The sequence below is a fragment of the Lepidochelys kempii genome, chromosome 6, assembly GCF_965140285.1.
Source record: "Lepidochelys kempii isolate rLepKem1 chromosome 6, rLepKem1.hap1, whole genome shotgun sequence".
Taxonomy (NCBI): Eukaryota; Metazoa; Chordata; order Testudines; family Cheloniidae; genus Lepidochelys; species Lepidochelys kempii.
The window spans coordinates 7,801,221-7,820,594 of record NC_136385.1 but is presented as its reverse complement, the minus strand read 5'-3'; the positions used below and the strand labels follow the sequence as shown (position 1 = coordinate 7,820,594).

The 19,374-nt window shown below is 43.1% G+C and overlaps 1 pseudogene; it reads left to right on the top strand.

Annotated features, from left to right (window-relative positions):
- LOC144930639 (up-regulator of cell proliferation pseudogene) overlaps positions 1-18,481 on the top strand; it is a 78,507-nt pseudogene extending 60,026 nt beyond the window's left edge.
- The last annotated feature ends 893 nt before the right edge of the window (positions 18,482-19,374 follow it).

Sequence of the window (19,374 nt, the reverse complement as noted above, 5' to 3'; positions counted from 1 at the left end):
AAGACATTTCATTCTACACATACGACAAAAACATTTTTTTTCTTTTGGTTATAACTGTTATTATTTAACACCTCTTTTTTCTAAATTAACCTGGGTATTGGGCCTCAGTGAGGAACAGAAAAGCCTCCTAAGAAATTTTCACCTGCAATCTTCAGCTGCTTTTAAAATTATTTGAGTGAAACCAAAACAATAATAAAAACCCAACAAACAAACCCAATACTTAACGTATTTTTGCAGAAGTAAAGGTTGCATTTTTGCATCTTCATCTATTTCAGATATGGCCCAGGATTTCATAGTAAAATTCCCTACAAATAGCTGAGGACTCCATCTTATACATTGCACTTCTCAGATTATTACAAGGAAATTAGCAGTGATCCTTCCACATTTTCAGTTTGTTTGTATTCACACAAATGGGGAAGAAAATACATGTGTTTGTGTCTAGTGAGAAAGTCAATTATTGATGAATTACCAATAATTTATTTTCTTTCATTTCACTATCAGATGGTTTAAATCAGGAGCAAGATTCAGCGACACAGAGAGCTCCAAAGTCAAGGCAGAAAGATGTCTTAAAGCTGGAGCAAGAAGGGTACATTGAGCCGGTCCTGGAGCTGGAGGAGACAGAAGGACTTAACGGTATTTCCTCTCATAATTTTTGCACTGTACCTAAATTCAGTGGGTGAAATTCTGGTGCCTTTGAAGTCAATAGAACATAGGACTTGAAGGAATCTCCTCGGTCATCGAATTCAGTCCCTGCTGTCATAGGGAACCCCATGACATCATTTCATTCATAAACTTTTCAAGCTCCATCTTCAAACTAGTTAGGTTGTTTCCCCCCACTTCTCCTATTGGGTGGCTGTTGAAGAACCACTCTCCTCCAACAGGAATTTGTCACTGACTTCAGTGGAGCCAGAATTTCACCCAACATGCTTTACTTAAGTTTACAAAAATGATCCATTAGGACCTTCAAAAACCAAATACAGATGAGATTGGCCTAAATATCACAAGAGTAAAACTATAATTATACTATACTTCACGGTTTGTAAATTTCTTGTCTGGTTTGTGAGCCTTTAGGGGAAAGCTGCCTCCTGCTTTAGTCTGTGGAGTGCCTTAGGGTCAAATTCAACACTAAACAAATATGCAAACTGCAGACTTCCCCCCTATCTGCTTGAAGATGACTCCCCTTATCTACTCCTAACCCCTGCAAGGGTGGAGCTGCCATTTTGTGCCTCTTCATCTCTCTCCCTTACCCCTATCCTATCCCCTTCCCCTCCCTGCCCCACTAAGTCCCCTCCTCCACTCCACAATCCTCCCATTGCCCCCCAGAGGCTTCTGTCCCCAGTGCCACCTTGCATTCACTTGCCCCCACATTTTCCCACCCTCTCCCCTGCCCTTACAGTATCTTACCCCTCACATTTTCCCTCTTTCACCCCCTATTTCCCTGAGATCTCCTCAGTCCTCCCCCGCACCTCTCTGAATAGCCTCTTCTCCTCATGAGGATGTCTCCTGCTTCCCACGTTCCTCCCAGTTCCTCAGAGTTACTTGTCCAGCCATTAACCACAGAGTCCAGAAAGTGGCCATTGTCTCTGAGGGCACCCTGGCTTCAGTGTAATGGAAAACTGTGGGAGATGGCAGCCATCTCTATTTGGGGCAGCCTTACTTCCACATGCAAAGCCTGTAGTGAATGATAGTCGTCTCATCCCAGGGCAGTTTGGCATCAATCTCATTTCAAGTAATGGGAGACAGCGATTATTTCTACTATGGGAAATTTCAGGATTTTAAAGCCAGGAATAAGGAGATCCTATTGGACTTTACAAAGACACCATGTAACTCTAAATTCACAATAAGAGTTGGTACCATGGCATACTGGCTAAGTTCACTTACATTGCACTTATCATGGTTCTTACAAGGGCAACCACTGAGCCCCATCATGCACACTTCTCTTTAAGAGGGAATCTGGTTGTGGTCTCTTTTCTGGGTTTTTACTGCCCACTCGGGAAAAGAAGTCTGCCATTTGCATGGGCCTTCCGGGTCAGTGGCCAACTTGAAAATCGTAGGGCTGCAGTGAAAGTTACCATCTCATGACCCAGGCATTGATGTCCTTCATAATGTTAAGCAATCGAAGTTGCATGTGGTCAGTGACCAACTGGAAGGGGTTCCCCAGTAGATGATACCTAAGTGCATTGATCGCCTACTTCACCACCAACACCTCCTTTTCTATCGTTGAATACTTCTGCTCTCAGGGAAACAACGTCCTGCTCAAATAAAGGACTGGACGCTCCTCTCCCTCAGCTTCTTGGGAAAACACTGCTCCCAATCCCATTTCTGACACGTCAGTCTGTAATATGAAGGCTCTGTCAAAGTCTGGGTGGAATAGGATGGGCTCCCTAGTTAGTCGATCCTTCAATTCCAGGAAGGCTCTCTCACACTCTGCTGACTACTGTATCTTGTGAAGCTGGAAGCTCTTTTTTAGGTCGGGTAAGGGTGACATGAGCGTTGCAAGGTTTGGCAGAAAGTAGCAATAGTATCCTTCTAGGCCCAAGACTTGGCTTATCGGCCTTTTTGTCATAAGGGCCGGGCAGTCCCCTATGGCTTGTACTTTATCCAACTAGGGGTGTAGGGTACCTTGGCCCACACTGTACCCCAACTATGTTACCTCTCGCTGCCCAAGATGGCACTTGACTAGGTTGGTGGTGTGCCCGGTTTCCCCTATAGCTTGCAAGATGGTTGTGAGGTGTTGGAGATGTTCTTCCCACATGAGGCTGTCTACAACTATATTGTGTACGTAGGCTGCTGCATATAGGTGGTGAGATTGCAGCAGCCTGTCCGTAAGTCACTGAAATGTGGCTGCGGCCCCACAGAAACCAAAAGGCATGGTGACTAACTGGTACAGTCCAAACGGGGTGTGACCAGCAGTGCGAGGGGAACCCCTCACTGGAAATGCCAATGTCAGGGCAGGCTGCAAAGGGGAGAGCAGATGCTCCCCAGACTGGTGGGTAACACTGAAGTTAAACTCCCCAACCAGTCACAAACTGTGCTTCTAATCCCCCACACTGGTTGCCAAGAAGCAAAAATGAAATCACACAGCCCCTTAATTGCTTTCCAGTCTCTCGCTCCCAATCAACACCTACGTCCAGTACAGTGAGAAGTTATCTAAAAACTCTGCTCACATATACAAAATGTTCTTCTGACCCCAAAGGGTCAGCCATGTCACCAGGCCAGTATAGGTTTGGATACTACCCAAAATACCACTCTGCCAGCCAGGTTTATTATTAAGAAAAAAGAATGAACAAGAAGATAGATGTTAAATGGTAAAGCAGTTACATATATACAAAGATTTGAAAGTCCATATATCAGGCTCCTATCAGTACTTGTGAGTTTGCTGGCTTGAATGTCCCTCTGGAACACAACGCCAGCTAGGATGGGTCATTCAGTCCTTTGTTCAGAGCTTCATTTTGTAGCAAAGTTCATCCAGAGATAAGAAGCAGGACTGAAGACAAAATGGAGAAGATGCAGCTGCCTTTTATAGTCTTTTGTCATGCAGCCTGTGCTTCCTTTGTTCCAAACACAAGCTGCCCTACACATGGCTTGAAAGCCTTAGAGTTCTGTCCATAGGCATGCCCCTGCCAGAAAATGACCACATGGTGACAGGGATACTGGAAGATGGGGAGGCCAAGGGGCCATGACCCTCCGCCTTTTTGCCATGGGCCCAGCCCCCTGCTCCTCTTACTCTGGGAGAAAGAGACTTCTTTTAGTCTTTTTTCTTCACCCTTCTTGGCCAATACCAGATACCATTGTAGGACCCTCTCGTAAAGTTTAGCCTTTTCAGAGTCTGATAAACTGGATCTTTGAAGAATGTCTTTCATCTCTGAATCCAAGTGGTGAGGAGGTGTGGTTCTGATATTTTCTTCATCACTAGAGGCATGTTTCATCACTGGAGGCGTGTTTGTTCTAGCTGATGGCTAGGAACGAGGTACAATTTTTCAACCATTTTATTTAAAATGCCTGACAGCAAAGCTCAAGAAAGGTTTGATAAAACCCCTGATCTGTTTTACAATCATCTTTTATTCTTTTGAGGAACAGGTTTTTGTAATTGCTCAGTGTTTTACTAATCCCCCATTTTCTTTTTAGCATGCTTACTTGTTAGGGTTTCTGGGGGACTTTTCCTTTTACAGAGTTGAGTGCTATTTCTGAGCTGGCCACTACCAGGTTGTCAGAGGCTGAGCACAGAATAACCTTCCTTTGATGCGGTCTGGCTTTGATGAGGAGTTTCAAAAGAGCTAGGTTTCTGTGTACATGGCTAGACATGCTTATCAGGGGGATGCTTTTTTTTTAAAATGGCTAAGGATTGTTAAAAAAATTACTACTTTTCTGTTTTTTTCAAGGTGTATACATAGGGCCAGTCTGGGGGAGAAATGCTTGTTCTTAACCTGTAGGCTTCGGGTGCTAAAACATTTAAATCCACCAGCAGAAACTTGTGGGCTTTTTGATAGCATCCTCAAAAGCCTCCCAAAAGAATTGTGTTTTCCCAGGGTACGTTTGCCATGCCTGGGTGGTAACTTGCAGTTTATCTCCATGCTTTGAAAGAGAACCATATACTTTGTATTTAAAATAATCATTTGTCTTTTTTCCCCTGGCAAAACACATTTTGCACAATGTACAAAATACTCAGCTTCCTGTGGTGTATGTACTTTGTAAAGGCTTTCTCAATTTCACTGCTTTCAGAAGAAGACTTCTTCAGGTCATCTCTAATAAATATGCCTTGTGAAAAGGAAAAAATACTTTTTTTTCCTTCAAAAATGGTCAACAGTGCCAAATGTGTATGTGTCAACATATGAAACTGGAGGACAAAAGAGGGTGTGGAAACCTGTAAAAATATATGTATTGATGAATCCTATTGAGCTGTATACTACTAATGTCTAGAGTGAAAATATATAAAAAACCCACAACGGGTTTTCACCTCAGTCCCCGGAAAAATCATGGAGCAGGTCCTCAAAGATTCAATCCTGAAGCACTTACATGAGAGGAAAGTGATCAGGAACAGTCAGCATGGATTCACCAAGGGAAGGTCATGCCTGACTAATCTAATCACCTTCTATGATGAGATTACTGGTTCTGTGGATGAAGGGAAAGCAGTGAATGTGTTGTTTCTTGACTTTAGCAAAGCTTTTGACACGGTCTCCCACAGTACTCTTGTCAGCAAGTTAAAGAAGTATGGGCTGGATGAATGCACTATAAGGTGGGTAGAAAGTTGGCTAGATTGTCGGGCTCAACGGGTAGTGATCAATGGCTCCATGTCTAGTTGGCAGCCGGTGTCAAGTGGAGTGCCCCAGGGGTCAGTCCTGGGGCCGGTTTTTTTCAATATCTTCATAAATGATCTGGAGGATGGTGTGGATTGCACTCTCAGCAAATTTGCGGATGATACTAAACTGGGAGGAGTGGTAGATATGCTGGAGGGCAGGGATAGGATACAGAGGGACCTAGACAAATTGGAGGATTGGGCCAAAAGAAATCTGATGAGGTTCAATAAGGATAAGTGCAGGGTCCTGCACTTAGGACGGAAGAACCCAATGCACAGCTACAGACTAGGGACCGAATGGCTAGGCAGCAGTTCTGCGGAAAAGGACCTAAGGATGACAGTGGACGAGAAGCTGGATATGAGTCAGCAGTTTGCCCTTGTTGCCAAGAAGGCCAATGGCATTTTGGGATGTATAAGTAGGGGCATAGCGAGCAGATCAAGGGACGTGATCGTCCCCCTCTATTCGACATTGGTGAGGCCTCATCTGGAGTACTGTGTCCAGTTTTGGGCCCCACACTACAAGAAGGATGTGGATAAATTGGAGAGAGTCCAGCGAAGGGCAACAAAAATGATTAGGGGTCTGGAACACATGACTTATGAGGAGAGGCTGAGGGAACTGGGATTGTTTAGCCTGCAGAAGAGAAGAATGAGGGGGGATTTGATAGCTGCTTTCAACTACCTGAGAGGTGGTTCCAGAGAGGATGGTTCTAGACTATTCTCAGTGGTAGAAGAGGACAGGAGAAGGAGTAATGGTCTCAAGTTGCAGTGGGGGAGGTTTAGGTTGGATATTAGGAAAAACTTTTTCACTCAGAGGGTGGTGAAACACTGGAATGCGTTCCCTTTGGAGGTGGTAGAATCTCCTTCCTTAGAAGTTTTCACGGTCAGGCTTGACAAAGCCCTGGCTGGGATGATTTAATTGGGGATTGGTCCTGCTTTGAGCAGGGGGTTGGACTAGATGACCTCCTGAGGTCCCTTCCAACCCTGATATTCTATGATTCTATGATTCTATGAACGTGTGATTGATGACACCATCAGAATCTGCAGGTCCTCATTAGAGCTGCATGGCCCAGTCCCCCTCAGCTGAGTTTCTGGGTTGTCTCCATAGTTTCTCTCCTCCCCAAGCTCATGTGACTCAAGAGGGGGGATGGAACTGCATGGACTTGAGGACTGAGGAAAGGTACCATAATGTGCCTAAATAAGCCAACTACCATCAGTTCGCAATTTCAGTAACTGATTTACTGCACACTGGAAAGGCCAGAAATAATGTATTGAGGTTGAGCTGCTAAAAGCATGTTCTCCATCTGTTGATTTGAACCCATCACTTTCCTCTTTGAATCCCTCTGCTCACTCCTCATCTGATATTCAATCAGATTTAAATTATTGGTCACCTTTTCAAGGAAACTCTGTCTCCTACCTAGATGAGCTTTACCTTGTAAAGAATTCCATTTCATTGTGGCAGACAAGAGTAAATGTTGACCACAGTCTTTGTCCTGTAGCATTAGTGGATTTTCTAGATACACTAGGCCAAGGCCATTGAGCACCTTGAAGATAAAGACCAAGATTTTGAACTTGAATGCTACTGCATTTCAACCCTTGGAGTGTTCACTTGGTGCATGGGGAATGGGATTTTTTTAATCATGAGGCATTTGTGTTTCATCAAAGAAGAAAATCTTCTACAAAGGAACAGCTGTTGTGAAATCAGGTTTTCGCCAAACGTTACTCCTGGAGGAATTCTGTACTACTGTAGGCATGCATAATTAATGAGCCATGCATATCTTTAATTTTTTGTGTAGAAAAAAAAAGCTTCTGCCACAATGTTGCTGCATTCCACCTTTTGCCCACCAAAGGGCACTGTGTCACAAGAACAGCAGCAGATACCCGCAGAAAATAATAATTACCACTGGCGGGGGGGGGCACAGGAGAAAACCTTTTCTAGTGATAAGCAAGGTGGGCCATTTCCAGAAGTTATCAAGAAAGGTTTTCTTCTCCCCACCCTCCGCCCCCACTCTCCTGCTGCTAATAGCTCATCTAAAGTGAGTGTGTATGATAACACCCATTTTTTTCATGTTCTGTGTGTACATAAATCTCCTCACTGTATTTTCCACTGAATGCATCCAATGAAGTGAGCTGTAGCTCACGAAAGCTTACGCTCAAATAAATTGGTTAGTCTCTAAGGTGCCAGAAGGACTCCTTTTCTTTTTGCGAATACAGACTAACACGGCTGCTACTCTGAAACCTGTCAATATTCCTAGAGATTATTCTCAGATTTCTGACAAGCGTAGGGTTGTCTGCAGCGTAGTTGTAGCTGGGTAGATCCCAGGATATTGGAAAGCCAATGTGGGTGAGGTAATATCTTTTCTTAGACCAACTTCTGTTGGTGAGAGTGACAAGCTTTTGAGCCACAAAGAGCTCTTCTTCAGGTCTGGGAACATTACTCCCAATGTCAGAGCAAAATGCAAGATGGAACAGATTATTTAGCATAAGTAGTTAGCACATATTGTAAGGGACCATTCAAAGTATAATGGGCCATTAGCACCGCTGCAAACATAGGAAAAAAAGAAGGGGTTAGTGGATTCCAGATTGTTTTAATAAACCATAAATCTAGTGTCTCTGTTCAATCCATGATGTCCATAATCCATGATTTGGTGTCCAGCAGAGTAATGAATGTAAGCTCCCTGGTTCTTCTTTTGAAAATGCTGTGCAAGTTGCCTTTGAGGATTGGGTCTGATAGGTCAGATATAGAGGATTACTTTATGAAAAGTGTTCACCCACAGGTGATAGGGTGTTTTTGTCTTTTATCATTTTCCTGTGTATATTCATTTGAGTTTATAATGCTTATCTGTTTCATCCATATAATCATTATTCAGGCATTTAGTGCACTGGATGAAGTGTGCTACATGTGATAGGCATGTATAAGATCCTGGGATCTTGAAAGGTGTTTTGTGTGGAATGTCAGGAATCAATCAGTGTCAGGAATCAATCAATAGGAACACAGCACTTCTGTCTGATCAAGGATTAAATGCAAGTAAGTATGTTCTTATCTAACACTGCAGTTTATTAGATTTAAGCATACAGAGACATAAGCAATAGGTTTAGAACATCCCAGATCTTTTCCCTAAGATCTGGAATGGTATTGAGTAATTAACAGCAGGTTTGCAGTGGCCAGTTGCTCACCCACCAGGGAGAAAGGGTGTCAGAAAAAAGTGTCTCAAGATGGCTTCAGAGGACTGCTCCACAATATACTCTATTAGCTAATCTTTTATAACTAACTTCTACAAAACACATAGGTCATAATGACCCCAACTGGATCATCTCTTTTCTAACTTTCAGTCAACTTTTCATATCAGAGGTGCCTAGATTCAAAGTTTTCCAACCACCAAGGTTTTCAGTCTCAGTTGTTTACTTGTCTGTCCCCTCCTCCCATTCTGATTAGCAAAAAAACTATCAACTAGATATGACCTCGCTTCTAAAAGCCTGTCTCCAAATTAACCCTTAACTATGTGGTGTTCTATTTCATTAATTCCTATTGGCAGAATGCACATAATATGGTTGCAATTAGTTTGATCACATAATGGGGTATACATATCCCTCAAACCAGGGCAACAATGAGTTTCAAGAGATTGTTCGAAGACCAGAAGAGATGATTCTTGAAATATTTCTTTCATGATGGGGTACCCATCGAGTATGGGGTGTAGTTGTTTACACCCATTGGTGGTTACACTAGCTTTACTGTATGGGTTCCAGTGTGGGGTGGTAGGTGACAAATAGGGGTATGCAGTCAGAAGGGGGTTTATTTCTGTATTGAAGCAGGTTCTCCTGGGGTATTTGTGTGGCCTGTTGCATGATGCAATCTACTTCTCTGATGAAGTGTCCTTGTTTGGTGAAGGTGGTTTTAAGTGACAATACTGGGTCAGGCCAAAGTCCATCTAGCTCAGTATTCTGTCTTCTGACAGAGGCCAATGCCAGGTGCTTCAGAAGGAATGAATAAAAAAGGTAATCATCAAGTGTTCCATCCCCTGTCACCCATTCCCAACTTCTGGCAAAGAGAGGCTAGGGACACCATCCCTGCCCATCCTGGCTAATAGCCATTGATGGACCTATCTTCCATCAATTTACCTAGGTCTTTTTTGACCACTGTTATAGTTTTGGCCTTCACAATATCGACAACAAGTGTGTTAAGCTAGGGATAGTCAATAGGCGGACCATGGGCCAAATCTGGAATGCGAGATGCTTTTGAATGGACCCCACAATGTTTTTATTTGTTTATTATCATTATGGGTTTTTAAACATTTTTTTTCTTGGAGTCTGGACCTTGACTATACCTTGACCAAGAAATTTAGACCTTGACAAAAATAGGCTATCCCTTCATTAAGGTATATATCACTTACTTTCTCCTCAGAGCACATTCTGTGGTATCTGAGTGCCTGGCTGTCAATAACATATTTCTTGGTATGGTTGGGGTGGTTACTAGATCTATGAAGGTAGGTGTGGTGATCCATGGGTTTCTTCTATATGGTTGTCTGTAGGGTTCCATTGATGAAGCTGATTGTGGTGTCCAGAAGTTGATGCTAGTGTGGGAAAGCTCCAGAGAGAGTTTAATGGATGGGTGGTGGTTGTTGAAGTTGTGGTGGAAGTCTGAGGGAGTTTAAGCTGTCTTCCCATAGGATGAAAATTTCTCAGGTATATCACTGGTTTCATGATGCACTTCTCCAGAAATTCTTCTTCAGGATGACCCATGAAGAGGTTAGCATATTGGGGAGCCATCCTAGTACCCCTGGCTGTTCTCATGCTTTGGACAAAATGTTTATTGCTGAAGGTAATTCTATGACAGGCGAGGATGAACTGGATGAGTTTGGCTATGTGTTTGGGATGGATAATTGATGGTTGTCCACTGTCTTTTAAATATTTGGGGCAGGCAGCTATCCTGTCATTGTGAGGGATATTGGTGTATAGGAAAGTGACATCCATGGCGGCAAGGATGGTATTCTGAGGAAGGTTGTTAATACTGTGGAGTAGAGTAGGGCTCAAATGTACTTGAGCCATCCAGCTACTGTGAGAGTGGACTGTCTGGAAAGACTCTTGCCTAGGCTCACAGCACATGCACGTTTCAATCTCTTTGGCTCATGAGTGTTTGCACGCAGTGTTCTAGAAAGCCAAAGGTTTCCTTTAATAGATGTTTTCAGTATTGCTTCCTCAAACGGGCAGTCAGTGCCACACACTGGCTGAAATAAATGCTGAGTGACTGAGATCAAGTAGGGGATGTTGAGCTCTGTGGTGCACAATCCCCTCCATTGTAAGACTGCTGATTTTGCAAAATGCTGTGTTTTTGACGAGCTGTGTCTGGGGAACTCCTTGCTCAAATGACCCTGAAATTTGGGTCACTAACCCTATCCTGTTCCCCCATGAGACAACAAATTTCAAGATAGTCCAAGTAAGCATAGAGATCTTACAGCACTAAGAAGAAATAACATTTAAGTAGAAAGGGCTTCTCAACCTAAACTAAAGCAGAGCTGGTGCTTCATTATAGAATCATAGGACTGGAAGGGACCTTGAGAGGTCATCAAGTCCAGTCCCCTGCCCTCATGGCAGGACCAAGCACCATCTAGACCACCCCTGACAGGTGTTTGTCTAACCTGCTCTTAAAAATCTCCAATGATGGAGATTCCACAACCTCCCTAGGCAATTTATTCCAGTGCTTAACCACCCTGACAGTTCGGGCATTAGGAAAAAATTCCTATCAAAACTTCCCTTGCTGCAATTTAAGCCAATTGCTTCTTGTCCAATCATCAGAGGATAGGAAAATAATGTTTCTTCCTCCTTCTTATAACAACCTTTTAGGTACTTGAAAACGGTTATCATGTCCCTTCTCAGTCTTCTCTTTTCCAGACTAAACAAACCCAAGTTTTTCAATCTTCCCTCATAGGTCATGCTTTCTAGATCTTGAATCATTTTTGTTGCTCTTCTCTGGACTTTTTCCAGTTTGTCCACATCTTTACTGAAATGTGGCACCCAGAACTGGACACAATACTCCAGCTGAGGCATAATCAACGTGGACTGGAGCAGAAGAATTACTTTGCATGTCTTGCTTACAACACTGCTGCTAATACATCCCAGAATGATGTTTGGTTTTTTTGCAACAGTCTTACACTGTTAACTCATATTTAGCTTGTGGTCCACTCTGACCTCTAGATCCCTTTTTTGCAGTAATCCTTCCCAGGCAGTCATTTTCCATTTTGTACATGTCCAACTGATTGTTCCTTCCTAAGTGGAATATTTTGCATTTGTTCTTATTGAATTTCGTCCTAGTTACCTCAGACCATTTCTCCAGTTTGTCCAGCTCTTTTTCAATTATAATCCTATCCTCCAAAGCACTTGCAACTCCTCCCACCTTGGTATCGTCTGCAAATTGTATAAGTGTACTCTCTATGCCATTATCTAAATCATTGATGACTATATTGAACAGAACTAGACCCAGAACTGATCCTTGCAGAAGCCCACTCGTTGTGCCCTTCCAGCATGACTGTGAGCCATTGAGAACTACTCTGGGAATGGTTATCCAACCAGTTATGCACCTACCTTATAATAGCTCCATCTTGGTTGTATTTTCCTAGTTTTTTAATGAGAAGGTCATTTGAGACTATATCAGATGCCTTACTAAAGTCTCGATATACCACATCTACTGCTTCCCCCCATCCACACGGCCGTCACCCTGTCAAAGAAAACTATCGGGTCGGTTTGATATGATTTGTTCTTGACAAATCCATGCTGACTATTACATATCGCCTTATTATCTTCTAGATGTTTGCAAATTGATTCCTTCATTATTTGCTCCATTATCTTTCCGGGTCCAGAAGTTAAGCTGACTGGTCTGTAATTCCCTGGGTTGTCCTTATTTCCCTTTTTATAGTTAGGCACTATATGTGCCCTTTTCCAGTCTTCTGGAATATCACCCGTCTTCCATGACTTTTCAAAGATAATAGCTAATGGCTCAGATATCTCCTCAGTCAGCTCCTTGTGTATTCTAGGATGCACTTCATTGGGCTCAAGTGACTTGAAGACGTCTCACTTGTCTAAGTAATTTTCAACTTACTCTTTCCTGTTTTGAACCTACCCCATTTTCACTGGTGTTCACTATGTTAGGCGTCCAATCGCCACCAACCTTCTTGGTGAAAACCGAAACAAAGAAGTCATTAAGCACGTCTGCCATTTCCACATTTTCTGTTATTGCTTTTTTGTCTTCTTTGAGTAATGGGCCTACTCTGTCCTTGGTCTTCCTCTTGCTTCTAATGTATTTGTAGAATGTTTTCTTGTTACCCTTTATGTCCCTAGCTTGTTTGATTTCCTTTTGTGCCTTGTCCTTTCTAATTTTGCCCCTTCATTCTTGTGTTGTTTGTTTGTATTCATCCTTTGTAATCTGACCTACTTTCCACTTTTTGTAGGACTCTTTTTTTTTATTTTTAGATCATGGAAGATCTCCTGGTTAAGCCAGGGTGGTCTCTTGCCACTCTTCCTATCTTTCCTGTGCAGTGGAATAGTTTGCTCTTGTGACCTTAATAATGTCTCTATAACACATAATAAATGGGTTAATTGTTTATCAGGTCCAAATACCCTAACACTGCACTGGAGACATTACCGTACCAGGACTGGCCTGGAGGTGTCTTAGCATTAGCTCCCTATGTTGCAATGTGGGTAAATTTGCTTTGTAAGTAATGACAGTCCTCACAGCTCCCCAAAAGGACAGAGGAAGTAGCGTGAGTGAAGGGACTGATTTGGTCGCTGGGACGTAAGCAAAGCCACAGTGCTGTTAGCTACACCTGTAAAAGACATGTCCCAGCAAAGAGATGGAGGAAGATATGAAGAAAATCAAAAATAAGTCTTCCCAGAAGGCGTAATCTGCACTGACTGCTGAAAGGGAAATAAAGGGTCAGATCCTCCGGATGAGCCATTGATGCCCAGCACAGCTCAGGGTGACGGGTGTAGGCTACCATCACAGCCGCCTGATCCTCAGACTGCCAGGCACCAGTCTGATCCTGAGCAGCAGCTTAGAGCAGCCAAGGGATCATTCCAGCTTCTGGGATCACCACAGAGACAGGGTCCTGAGTCTATGCCCCCTCCTCCAGTAGCTGTGAGCTGGGATGTCATAGAGCTGGTTATACTGGAAGATTTTCTAGGAAATTCTCAGTTGGCCACTTAAGCCATTTTAAAGTGGACTCTGCACTGCGCTGAGGATAAGGATTGGGATCAAAACATGCAAACCAACCTAGTGGAGTTCAAAGTGGGCCAGAACTATGTTTTATTTGCATGGAAGTAATCCCATTGGCTTCATTTTTGTTATACCAATATAAGTAAGAGAAGAATTGAACCCAGGATGTATAAGTCATCTGTTACTTACTGGGTACTGCTTTTCTTTAAATTACAAACATCAGGCTGTCTATGGAATGAGTAAACTGTATATAAAGTCACCATTTTCTACTCTGAAATTTTGGTTTGTTTTAACTTCCTTCTGCAGAAAGAAGTAAAGCATTTCAAGATGTTCTGTCCAGATTAAACCTGGAGAAGCACAGAAGCATCAAGATCAGGCTGAGGGATGTTTTGGAGATCTGCCCAGAAAGCATCAAGAACAGGATTCCAGAGGCATTAGGTGATTTACCTTGGCATTTCCTGAGGAAGGTCATGGCTCTGAATGGTACAGCCAGAAATACAAGCATTGAGCACAAGGCTCCTGCAGAAGAAATGGATGATTATGAGGAGAAACTGCATACTGATGGCACTTTCTGTTTTAGTGACACTGAGATGAAAGTTTCTCTGCAATCTCTTGATGTTCTTTGTGCTGTTCTGCTTTGCTCATTTTCCTACAGCAGGAGATCCTGTCCAAAATGTCCATGTGCCAGTTGCCCTCCCTCTGCTGCTACCCGCCCTCAACACCCCCAAGGGCACCCTACTACTGTGGGCCATGAGGGACATTGTGAGGAAGTGGAGGCCACACTCCCTGGCAGAGAGCAGAGGGTTCAGAGAGGAGAGCCTGGTGCTCACAGAAATGCCAACGATTTCTTTTCTGCGGATGGGGAGCTGCAGCTTCTCCAAGTCCCAACTCCTCAATGAGGTTCTCAGCCCCTCCCAGCAGCACCACGATTTCTTTATCCATCGGGACATGGAGTCTGGGAACGGAACTCCAGGGGGGACGGAAAATTCTGATCTTTTTCCCTGAACCCATTGCAGTTACAAATCTGCATGGAGACATTGAGTCCCACTGGCTACAGTTTAGCTTTTTAACAGAGGTCTCCTCCGCAGTGTTCATAGTTACCGAGAGCATCGGTGAGAGAGAATACGAGCTGTTATCATCTCTGAAAAAATCCAGCTCTAAATATTACTTCATCCTCAACTGCAAGAATAAGAAACCCAAAGAAACTCTGGGATTTCTTAATAAGCTGTTCTCAGTGTTGAAACTGAGCAAATCACAGGTACTGGTGAAAGATAGTACCATGAATAATACAGGATTTGTGAAAAAGGTGAAGTCCACCATAGGAACCATAGTGAATTCATCTCCGAAGACAGTGAGTTTGGAAGCCATGGCTGTGACGGCACGTGACCTAGGAATCCAGGTGGATGAGGAGTGTCAGGCATGTCAGTGTGCGAGGAAATATACTGAAGAAATCACTGCAGAAATAAGAGATGGGGCAAAATTCAAAAGGGAAATGCTGAGCCTGCAAGGAGACCCATGGAAAAACTTGGCTAAATTGGAAAAAGAGATGTGCCAAATGAAAAGGCAAGGGGACATGGCCACTGAAGACTATAAATCTGCGCTGAAACAGAAATGGTTAGAGATACGTAGACAGCGGAATCAGTGTGACCGTACTAATGGTTTGACTAAGTTTATCAATGGAATAGTACCATTAAATCCAGTGGAGAAACCTTACTTTCTGAAATGGATGAAATTTAGCCTGGATAATATTGCTAGGGGGAATCTTTCTGAAATGCGGGGAGACTATAAAGAGAAATGTGAAACTCCAGGAGTGGACCGAAAACAGCTGGAGGAATTAGATAAATTAATATCTGATAGTTCCTTGGGGGTGGAGCATTTCATGCATGAGTTGGGGGCAGTTCTATGACGCTGAATGCTCAATGGTTAAAGAAGGGAAAATGGAAGAAGGCCAAAGACAATTCTCCCATCTCCCATGCATAGCAGCTGACCTGATGCTGGAAGGGTTTCCTGTGGAGCTGATCGATGGAGATGCCTCCAACATCCCCATGAAATGGGTAGTAGATGTTCTAACTCATCTCCATATCAGACTAGGGGGTAGATCCAGAATGGTGCTTATAACAGTGCTGGGAGTGCAGAGCACTGGGAAATCCACTCTTCTCAACACCTTGTTCGGCCTGCAGTTTGCAGTGAGTAGCGATCGATGTACGCGAGGAGCGTTCATGACACTCATTAAAGTTACAGAAGCTGTTCAGGAGCTGCTTGGCTGTGATTTCATCCTGGTGATAGACACTGAAGGTCTGAAGGCCCCTGAACAAACAGCACTGGAAGACAGTTATCAACATGACAATGAGCTGGCCACCCTGGTGATTAGACTGAGTGACATCACCATCGTTAACATGGCCATGGAGAATGCCACAGAAATGAAGGATGTTCTGCAAATTGTGGTCCATGCATTTCTCAGAATGGAGGAAATAGGACAACAGCCAAACTGCCAGTTTGTGCACCAGAATGTCAGTGATGTGTCTGCTCATGATCGAAACATGAGGGACAGGAAACACCTCCTGGAGCAGCTGAATGAAATGACCAAAGCTGCAGCAAGGATGGAAAAGCAAAGCAGGGAAATGGCATTTTCTGATATTATGGAGTATGACCCAGAAAAACACAATTGGTACATGCCTGGCTTGTGGCATGGAGTCCCTCCCATGGCTCCCGTAAACACTGGATACAGTGAGAGTGTGTGTGAGCTAAAGAAATACCTGTTTGAATTCATAGAGAACTGTTCACGGAAAAGAGCTGGAAAGGATATTCCTGATTTTATTGTATGGTTGAAGAGCCTGTGGAAGTCAGTGAAACATAAGAACTTCATCTTTAGGCTTCAGCTACACGGCTGTTTCTAAAGCTATCACCAGCTGTCTGTGAAGTATTCTGAATGGGAATGGGGTTTCCGCAAGGAGATGTATCTCTGGATATCTGTAAAAGAAACTTTTATCCAGAATCAGCTGCCAGATACAGTAGAGGGTCATCTCTTTCACAGTTTAAAAATGGAACCACAAGGGAAGCTACAGCAGGGAGAACAGAAGCTCTTGAATAACTTAGAACAGTATTTTAAAAGTGAAGCTCCAAATTTGAACCTGATAGAAAAGTACAGAGAAGATTTCAAAAGGAGCGCAAATAGCCTCAAAAGAGAACTTGAAAATTCTTCAACCAGTAACTGTAAGGAAGCAATTCGAATACGAAGAGGACAGCACAAGATAGACAATATCCAGTCTGAGTACAAGCAGAAAATTGAAGGGGAAGTTGACAAACTCTTGTCTGAATACCGAAACAGAGAAGATAAATTAGACCATGAGAAACTGAAAAAAGAATTTGAAACGATGTGGCGAGAAACCTTGTCAGAGTTAACGCTCTGTACTTTACAGAAACGTCAAGTTGTTCAAGATATGGATCTCCAGCTGAGAAAGGATCTGAAGCACAGAGGGGGTGCTGTCAGACAGATACTGCAACAACGAAAAAGCCTGCTGGATTATAGAATGAAGTCTTTCCCAATGAAGAAGGAATACTTAAACCTAAAATGGACCAGAGCAGTTGTAGAATACTTCTCACAGGAATGTTACTGTAAAACTGAAGAGCTTGCTCTATCTTTAATGACTGAATGCAAGAAATACATTGAAGAAAAAGTTAAATCCAAAACAGACTATGATGAAACCTATTGCAGAGAACTGCTGCATATGGTTAATGAGAGGTTAAAAGAGGAGGATATTGAGCAACTTCACACTTCTCCTTTGTTTGAAGTTGACCTGAAGCGTCACGTTTTGGTGGAAGCGGCTTGGGCATTTCAGAAGATGCATGAAGATTTTATCAAAGAAAACGATCCTCAGCAACGTCTGGAGAAGCTGAAACCTCATTATTTCTCCATATTTACTGATCTCTATTTGGAAAAGAAGGAAAGCCAAACGAGGGCGAGGAATTTCTGTGATCAGTTTCTCAAACCTGCCCTGGTGGGTTATGTCAACAAAAGGCTCGGACTAGAAATAGTTGACAATATTCTCAGCAGTGAACAGGCCCTTGAATACGCCAGCCAAAGCTTCTTTCAGTTCTTTTTGCTAAAGAAGCTGCTGGAAGAGATGAACTTTGACAACTATGTGAAATAGATAAGTAACTATGAAGAGTTTGTCAAATCCTGGATACAGAGATGTCTGATAGACCACTATGGAGGGAAGGCAAGTTTGAGAGATTTGGAGAAAGGGATTCTATCCAGAATAATAAATAAAATCAAGGGAGTTCTGAAAAACTCCATAAATAAAAACAATAACACAGTTTCTGCCTTTTTAGACAGCTTTTGCAAAGAGCTGCAGCAGGACCTGGTCATTTCCAGCAATATCTTAGTTGGAGTCCAGTTTAAAAACACAGCAAAAATTGAGCAGCTTTCTGGTAACATTGAAATCTTCCTTCTGGAGCTGGAACAACAAATCTTAACCCAGTTTAATCATTTGGAACTTGAGACCAAACTCTCCAGCCTGTCAGTGAAACCTCAGGATGAGATCTTCAAGCGAGTGTTTGGCTGTGGGAAGCAGTGTCCGTTCTGTGAAGCCCCCTGTGAAGCAGGAGGCACTGACCATAAAGAGCATTTTGTATCAGTCCATCGACCCAAAGTGTTAGGGAACTTCAGGGATTGTGATTCACAAAAGCTTGAGCATTCCATATGCTCCTCTGATGTGGTCTCCAATCGTGAATTCCGAACTGGAGCCGCAGATGGGAAATTTCATTCCTACAAAGATAACCGCCATTACTACCCAGACTGGCACATTCAGCCTGATCCCAGTATTGATGCTTCTGATTTCTGGAAATTTGTTTTCAAATCATTCAATGACCAGTTAGCTAGAGCGTATGGTGCTAAAGCAGCAGAACTTCCAGGAGACTGGAAAAATATAACTAAAGAGCAGGCACTGAAGAGCCTAAAGGAAGCGTTTTACATGAAATAATAGACATGCCAAGAGTGTCTTTAAATAGGATACACTTCAACAAAACAAAACCCTTAATTTTAAAAAACGGAATATGAACAAATCTGACAGCCTGTACCGTTTTTTAAAATTGAAAACTAAAAAAAAATCAATTGCAGGTCACATCTTCCAGTTAGTGCAAGGCTGCTGCACAGGAACAGCCATACCAAAGCAAACTGATAGTCCGTGTATCCCTGTGTCCTTGCTGAACCAGAATAACAGCCCATCTAGCCTGGTAACCCCACCTCTCTGCAGTACTGGATCAGACCAATCACCCATATAGCCTAGTATCCCACATCCTTGCTGTATTGGATCAGACCTAAAGGCCATCTAGCTCGGTATCTCATCTCCCTGCTGTACTGGATCAAACCAGTGATCCATCCTGTCTCTGACAGTGGCTATTACAAGATGTCTCAGTGGGAGGTGCAAGAAACCATCTAATGGAAATTGTATAGAAACATGTTTAGAGGAGAAGCTTCTTCCTAACTTAACTATGTAAACAGGGTCCGAATGAGTTCTCCCATGACAGCTAGCTGGGAGCGGGAGAGACTTTAGGAGCAAATTGTATTTACATGAACTCACCTACTCTGCCTAGATATCCATCAGATATAGAGGTGTTGCTCAAAGTGATCAATATTGACTTGTGTTGGGTTACAGATCACTTTAGTACGGAATGAAGGGGTAGTGAAATGTTGTTGTCAGTGTTGTTGCATTTATTGTATAAGTAAAGGGGAGCAGAATTGTGCTTAACCTGTCTCAAATGAGGGGTCACCCTCAGCTGAAAGGACTCATTAAGCCAGGTGCTGGAATGCCTGACTCCTGTGAAAGTAAGAGGGGTGAGGAGAGGTATCTCTGCCAGGAGGAATGAACTCTCC